We start from the raw sequence: 7,500 nt of genomic DNA, 5'->3' as shown, positions 1-7,500 counted from the left end.
TTTTCGGACTTGGAAAAAATTTTCGGGGCTTGGGAAAAAAAAAAAATGTCAGCCCGCTTCCTCCGGGTTGACCTGGTGGCCGAGCGGGGACTTTGACAATCTTTCGGACTTGGAAAAATTTTTCGGGCTTGGAAAAAATTGTCAGCCCGCTTCCTCCGGGTTGACCTGGTGGCCGAGCGGGGACTTGGACAATCTTTCGGACTTGGAAAAATTTTTCGGGCTTGGAAAAAAATTGTCAGCCCGCTTCCTCCGGGTTGACCTGGTGGCCGAGCGGGGACTTTGACAATCTTTCGGACTTGGAAAAATTTTTCGGGCTTGGAAAAAATTGTCAGCCCGCTTCCTCCGGGTTGACCTGGTGGCCGAGCGGGGACTTGGACAATCTTTCGGACTTGGAAAAATTTTTCGGGCTTGGAAAAAATTGTCAGCCCGCTTCCTCCGGGTTGACCTGGTGGCCGAGCGGGGACTTGGACAATCTTTCGGACTTGGAAAAATTTTTCGGGCTTGGAAAAAATTGTCAGCCCGCTTCCTCCGGGTTGACCTGGTGGCCGAGCGGGGACTTGGACAATCTTTCGGACTTGGAAAAAATTTTCGGGCTTGGAAAAAATTGTCAGCCCGCTTCCTCCGGGTTGACCTGGTGGCCGAGCGGGGACTTGGACAATCTTTCGGACTTGGAAAAAAAAATTTCAGCCCGCTTCCTCCGGGTTGACCTGGTGGCCGAGCATCTCACCGTCCCCGGACGCAGCGAGGGACTGCCTCCCGGCCGTCAGGATCGGGCCCCTGGAAGTCTGGGTGGGGTGCGGGGGGGGGGGGGGGGAATTGCCCGACGCCTCCGAGGAGCGCTACCGGGGCGGGCCGGGCCCCCCCTGCTCGAAAAGGAAAAGAAGGATCGGGCCCACGAGAGACAGGGACCCGGCCGCCAGGCAGGCCGACCTGGGTTCACCGTCCCCGGCCGCAGCGAGGGACTGCCTCCCGGCTGACTGGATCGGGCCCCTGGAAGTCTGGAAAAAGTTTAACCCGACGCCTCCGAGGAGGGGGCGCCCAGGGAAGGAGGGAGAACCGGGTTGACCTGGCAAAGCGGCCACCAGGTATACCAGTTAAAACCTATGGGTTGACCCGGTGGCCGGAAAGCATACCGGCCAGCCAGGTGAACCCCGTTCGATTCCACGGGTTGACCTGGTGCCCGGGAGGGGACTCGGACGGTTCCCCCCGGGGTACGCCTTCCTCGGCCCGAAGGAACAGGGTGCGAACCAGGCGCGGGGGCGGGGCGGGGAACCGCTGGAACCGCTGGGGGACGGGGGAGACGGGGAGGGGGGGAATGGATCGGGCCTGCCGGGACCCGGCCGCCAGGCAAGCCGCCCCGGGCTCACCCTCCCTGGCCGCAGCGAGGGACTGCCCCCCCCCCCACCCCCGGCTGACAGGATCGGGCCCGCTGGAAGTCCGGGAAAATATTTTTCCCGACGCCGGAGGGAGGGGGGGGGGGAGGGGAAGGGGCTCTGACGGGCCAGCCCGGGCCCCGGAGCTTGAAAAGGAAAAAAAAGGATCGGGCCCGCGAGAGACGGGGGCCCTGCCGCACGGGGCAGTCCGACCGGGGCTCGCCGTGCGGCAGGCCCGGGCGCCGGCAGGGGAAAGCGGGCGAGGAGGCGCGGAGCCGGGTGCCTACGGCCATACCGGACCGAACGCCCCCGATCCCGTCCGATCTCGGAAGGTAAACCGTCCCGGGCCTGGCTAGTACTTGGATGGGTGACCGCCTGGGAATCCCAGGTGCCGTAGGCAGCTTTTCCCGGTCCGAGCCAGCTCTCTCTCCTTTTTCTGGGGAGGAAGGAGAAGGGGGGGGGGGGGCGGGCCAGAAAGCCCCTCGTCGCTCCTGCCGAGTCGGAGGTCGCGGCCGCAGGTCACGGGTCGGGGCGCCTGGGGTCCGGCTCCCCCCAACACCCACCCGGCTTCCTCCGCGGAGGACCCCCGGCCACCGAAGCCGCTGGGGGAGACCCCGGGCATGGGGCGGACTGGCCCGGCCCCTCCCGGCCCCCCTGCGCCCGGCCGCCGGCCCGCGGGACCGCCCCGAATCCCCCCGCGGCCACCCAGGCGAGGCCTGGCCTGGAGGGCCCCACGGCGGGTGTCAGGCTCCCCGCCGCTTGCCCCACCGGGGACCCACGGCCACCGAAGCCGCTGGGGGGAGACCCCGGGCATGGGGCGGACTGGCGCGGCCCCTCCCGGCCCCCCTGCGCCCGGCCGCCGGCCCGCGGGACCGCCCCGAATCCCCCCGCGGCCACCCAGGCGAGGCCTGGCCTGGAGGGCCCCACGGCGGGTGTCAGGCTCCCCGCCGCTTGCCCCACCGGGGACCCACGGCCACCGAAGCCGCTGGGGGAGACCCCGGGCATGGGGCGGACTGGCCCGGCCCCTCCCGGCCCCCCTGCGCCCGGCCGCCGGCCCGCGGGACCGCCCCGAATCCCCCCCCGGCCACCCAGGCGAGGCCTGGCCTGGAGGGCCCCACGGCGGGTGTCAGGCTCCCCGCCGCTTGCCCCACCGGGGACCCACGGCCACCGAAGCCGCTGGGGGAGACCCCGGGCATGCGGCGGACTGGCCCGGACCCTCCCGGCCCCGCTGCGCCCGGCCGCCGGTCCGCGGGCCCGACCCGAATCCCCCCGCGGCCACCCAGGCGAGGCCTGGCCTGGAGGGCCCCACGGCGGGTCTGCAGCTCCCCCCGGGCTTCCTCCCCCGAGGACCCACGCCCCCCCTGAGCCGCAGGGGGAGACCCCGGGCCCGGGGCGGACTCGCTCGGGCCCCCCCCCTGCGCCCGGCCGCCGGCCCGCGGGACCGCCCCCGAATCCCCCCGCGGCCAGGCAGGAGAGGCCTGGCCTGGATGCCACGGAGGACCCGCGGCCCCCAAAGCCGCAGGAGGCGCCCCCGGCCCCGGGGCCGGTAAGCCCCGTGTCGCTCCCCCCCCCCTCACCCCCCCACCCCCCCCGCGCCTCGCTGCCGGGCACCGGGCACCGCCCCAGAGTCAGCCGCAGCCGGCCGGCCTGAGAGCTGCCCTCCTGTGTGAGACTACGTTGATACTAACCGGCCATCAGGCAGGTCAACCCCATTGCTAGACCTGGGTGGACCTGGTGGCCGAGCGGGGACTTAGGAAATTTTCCAGCCTTTTCCCGGGGCGTGACCTGTTGTCCCGGTGGGGACTTTGAAAATTTTACAGCCGCTTCCCGGGGCTTGACCGGTTGTCCTGAAGGCCCCCCACCCCCACCCCCACCCCCGGGCTCCTGCTCCCCTCTCCCCAGCCTCGGTGCTCCGCTCCCAGCCTCGGAGGCTCCCTCTCTGCGGCGGCTGCATCGCGTCCGAGGACGCTCACCCTCCGGAGGCTGGCTGTAAAGCCTGACACCCACCACCGCCGCCGCCCCGATTCTCCGAGGGGCGACTCTGAGGCCTCCCCCCACCCCCGGACCACCCTGGAGACGACTGCTAAGCCCCCACCCCCGGCCAGTCTAGGGGAAGACTGCTAAGCCTCTCCCCCCCCTGCCCCACCCACCCACACTGTCTGGGGGATGACTATTAAGCCTCCCCCCCGCCCAGCCTGGGGGAAGACTGTTAAGCCTCCCCCCCACCCACCCTGTCTGGGGGACGACTATTAAGCTTCCCCCCCGCCGGAGCGCCCGGGGGACGACTATTAAGCCTTCCCCCGGACTGCCCGGCGGACGACTGCGAAGCCTCCCGCTCAGCCTGGGGGAAGACTGTTAAGCCTCCCCCCCACCCACCCTGTCTGGGGGACGACTATTAAGCTTTCCCCTCCGGAGCGCCCGGGGGACGACTATTAAGCCTCCCCCGGACTGCCCGGGGGATGACTGCGAAGCCTCCCGCTTTGCCTGGGGGAAGACTGTTAAGCCTCCCCCCCCACCCACCCACCCACACTGTCTGGGGGACGACTGTTAAGCTTTCCCCCCCGGAGCGCCCGGGGGACGACTATTAAGCCTCCCCCGGACTGCCCGGGGGACGACTGCGAAGCCTCCCGCTCAGCCTGGGGGAAGACTGTTAAGCCTCCCCCCCCCCCACCCACCCACACTGTCTGGGGGACGACTATTAAGCTTTCCCCCCCGGAGCGCCCGGGGGACGACTATTAAGCCTTCCCCCGGACTGCCCGGGGGACGACTGCGAAGCCTCCCGCTCAGCCTGGGGGAAGACTGTTAAGCCTCCCCCCCACCCACCCTGTCTGGGGGACGACTATTAAGCTTTCCCCTCCGGAGCGCCCGGGGGACGACTATTAAGCCTTCCCCCGGACTGCCCGGGGGACGACTATTAAGCCTCCCCCGGACCTGCTCCATCTCGACTATTAAGCCCCCCTCTGTGGTCCTCAGGACCACTGCCGCGCGGCCCGCGGAGTGGGGTGACACCCGGGCCGCACAGCAAACCGGCCACCAGGTCAACCCATTGAATCCAATGGGTTGACCTGGTGGCCGGAAATCAAACCGGCCACCAGGTCAACCCATTAGATTCAGTGGGTTGACCTGGTGGCCGAGCGGGGACTTGGAAAATTTTACAGCCGCTTCCCCGGGGGTTGACCTGTTGTCCCGGTGGGGACTTTGAAATTTTTACAGCCGCTTCCCCGGGGGTTGACCGGTTGTCCTGAAGGCCCCCCACCCCACCCCCTCCCGGGCTCCTGCTCCCCTCTCCCCAGTCTCGGTGCTCCGCTCCCAGCCTCGGAGGCTGCCTCTCTGCGGCGGCTGCATCGCGTCCGAGGACGCTCACCCTCCGGAGGCTGGCTGTAAAGCCTGACACCCACCGCCGCCGCCGACCCGACTCTCCGAGGGACGACTCTGAGGCCTCCCCCCACCCCCGGACCACCCTGGAGACGACTGCTAAGCCTCCCCCACCGGACCGCCCGAGGGAAGACTGCTACGCCTCCCGCCAGCCCTTCCCCGCCCAGCCTAGGGGAAGACCGCTAAGCCTCCCCCCCCGCACAGTGTCTGGGGGACGACTATTAAGCCTTCCCCCCCCCCCGGAGCGCCCGGGGGACGACTATTAAGCCTTCCCCCGGACTGCCCGGGGGACGACTGCGAAGCCTCCCGCTCAGCCTGGGGGAAGACTGTTAAGCCTCCCCCCCACCCACCCTGTCTGGGGGACGACTATTAAGCTTTCCCCCCCGGAGCGCCCGGGGGACGACTATTAAGCCTTCCCCCGGACTGCCCGGGGGACGACTGCGAAGCCTCCCGCTCAGCCTGGGGGAAGACTGTTAAGCCTCCCCCCCACCCACCCACCCACACTGTCCTGGGGACGACTATTAAGCTTTCCCCCCCGGAGCGCCCGGGACACGACTATTAAGCCTTCCCCCGGACTGCCCGGGGGACGACTGCGAAGCCTCCCGCTCAGCCTGGGGGAAGACTGTTAAGCCTCCCCCCAGCCACCCACCCACCCTGTCTGGGGGGACGACTGTTAAGCTTTCCCCCCCGGAGCGCCCGGGGGACGACTATTAAGCCTCCCCCGGACTGCCCGGGGGATGACTGCGAAGCCTCCCGCTTTGCCTGGGGGAAGACTGTTAAGCCTCCCCCCCCATCCACCCACCCACACTGTCTGGGGGACGACTATTAAGCTTTCCCCCCCGGAGCGCCCGGGACACGACTATTAAGCCTTCCCCCGGACTGCCCGGGGGACGACTGCGAAGCCTCCCGCTCAGCCTGGGGGAAGACTGTTAAGCCTCCCCCCAGCTACCCACCCACCCTGTCTGGGGGGACGACTGTTAAGCTTTCCCCCCCGGAGCGCCCGGGGGACGACTATTAAGCCTCCCCCGGACTGCCCGGGGGACGACTGCGAAGCCTCCCGCTCAGCCTGGGGGAAGACTGTTAAGCCTCCCCCCCACCCACCCACCCACACTGTCTGGGGGACGACTATTAAGCTTTCCCCCCCGGAGCGCCCGGGGCACGACTATTAAGCCTTCCCCCGGACTGCCCGGGGGACGACTGCGAAGCCTCCCGCTCAGCCTGGGGGAAGACTGTTAAGCCTCCCCCCCACCCACCCACCCACACTGTCTGGGGGACGACTATTAAGCTTTCCCCCCCGGAGCGCCCGGGGCACGACTATTAAGCCTTCCCCCGGACTGCCCGGGGGACGACTGCGAAGCCTCCCGCTCAGCCTGGGGGAAGACTGTTAAGCCTCCCCCCCACCCACCCACCCACACTGTCCTGGGGACGACTATTAAGCTTCCCCCCCGCCGGAGCGCCCGGGGGACGACTATTAAGCCTTCCCCCGGACTGCCCGGCGGACGACTGCGAAGCCTCCCGCTCAGCCTGGGGGAAGACTGTTAAGCCTCCCCCCCACCCACCCTGTCTGGGGGACGACTATTAAGCTTTCCCCTCCGGAGCGCCCGGGGGACGACTATTAAGCCTCCCCCGGACTGCCCGGGGGATGACTGCGAAGCCTCCCGCTTTGCCTGGGGGAAGACTGTTAAGCCTCCCCCCCCACCCACCCACCCACACTGTCTGGGGGACGACTGTTAAGCTTTCCCCCCCGGAGCGCCCGGGGGACGACTATTAAGCCTCCCCCGGACTGCCCGGGGGACGACTGCGAAGCCTCCCGCTCAGCCTGGGGGAAGACTGTTAAGCCTCCCCCCCCCCCACCCACCCACACTGTCTGGGGGACGACTATTAAGCTTTCCCCCCCGGAGCGCCCGGGGGACGACTATTAAGCCTTCCCCCGGACTGCCCGGGGGACGACTGCGAAGCCTCCCGCTCAGCCTGGGGGAAGACTGTTAAGCCTCCCCCCCACCCACCCACCCACACTGTCTGGGGGACGACTATTAAGCTTTCCCCCCCGGAGCGCCCGGGGCACGACTATTAAGCCTTCCCCCGGACTGCCCGGGGGACGACTGCGAAGCCTCCCGCTCAGCCTGGGGGAAGACTGTTAAGCCTCCCCCCCACCCACCCACCCACACTGTCCTGGGGACGACTATTAAGCTTCCCCCCCGCCGGAGCGCCCGGGGGACGACTATTAAGCCTTCCCCCGGACTGCCCGGCGGACGACTGCGAAGCCTCCCGCTCAGCCTGGGGGAAGACTGTTAAGCCTCCCCCCCACCCACCCTGTCTGGGGGACGACTATTAAGCTTTCCCCTCCGGAGCGCCCGGGGGACGACTATTAAGCCTCCCCCGGACTGCCCGGGGGATGACTGCGAAGCCTCCCGCTTTGCCTGGGGGAAGACTGTTAAGCCTCCCCCCCCACCCACCCACCCACACTGTCTGGGGGACGACTGTTAAGCTTTCCCCCCCGGAGCGCCCGGGGGACGACTATTAAGCCTCCCCCGGACTGCCCGGGGGACGACTGCGAAGCCTCCCGCTCAGCCTGGGGGAAGACTGTTAAGCCTCCCCCCCCCCCACCCACCCACACTGTCTGGGGGACGACTATTAAGCTTTCCCCCCCGGAGCGCCCGGGGGACGACTATTAAGCCTTCCCCCGGACTGCCCGGGGGACGACTGCGAAGCCTCCCGCTCAGCCTGGGGGAAGACTGTTAAGCCTCCCCCC

At 68.7% G+C, this 7,500-nt stretch overlaps 1 non-coding gene across 1 annotated transcript; it reads left to right on the top strand.

The window, feature by feature from the left end:
• The first annotated feature begins 1,654 nt into the window (after positions 1-1,654).
• LOC135889597 (5S ribosomal RNA) lies at positions 1,655-1,773 on the top strand. Its single transcript, XR_010561942.1, has one exon. It is a non-coding gene; the product is annotated as a 5S ribosomal RNA (ribosomal RNA).
• Positions 1,774-7,500: the final 5,727 nt, after the last annotated feature.

The sequence above is a fragment of the Emys orbicularis genome, chromosome 15 (genome assembly GCF_028017835.1).
Source record: "Emys orbicularis isolate rEmyOrb1 chromosome 15, rEmyOrb1.hap1, whole genome shotgun sequence".
NCBI classification, from domain to species: Eukaryota; Metazoa; Chordata; order Testudines; family Emydidae; genus Emys; species Emys orbicularis.
The sequence above is the reverse complement of the archived record's forward strand: the minus strand, read 5'-3'. Positions and strand labels throughout refer to the sequence as shown.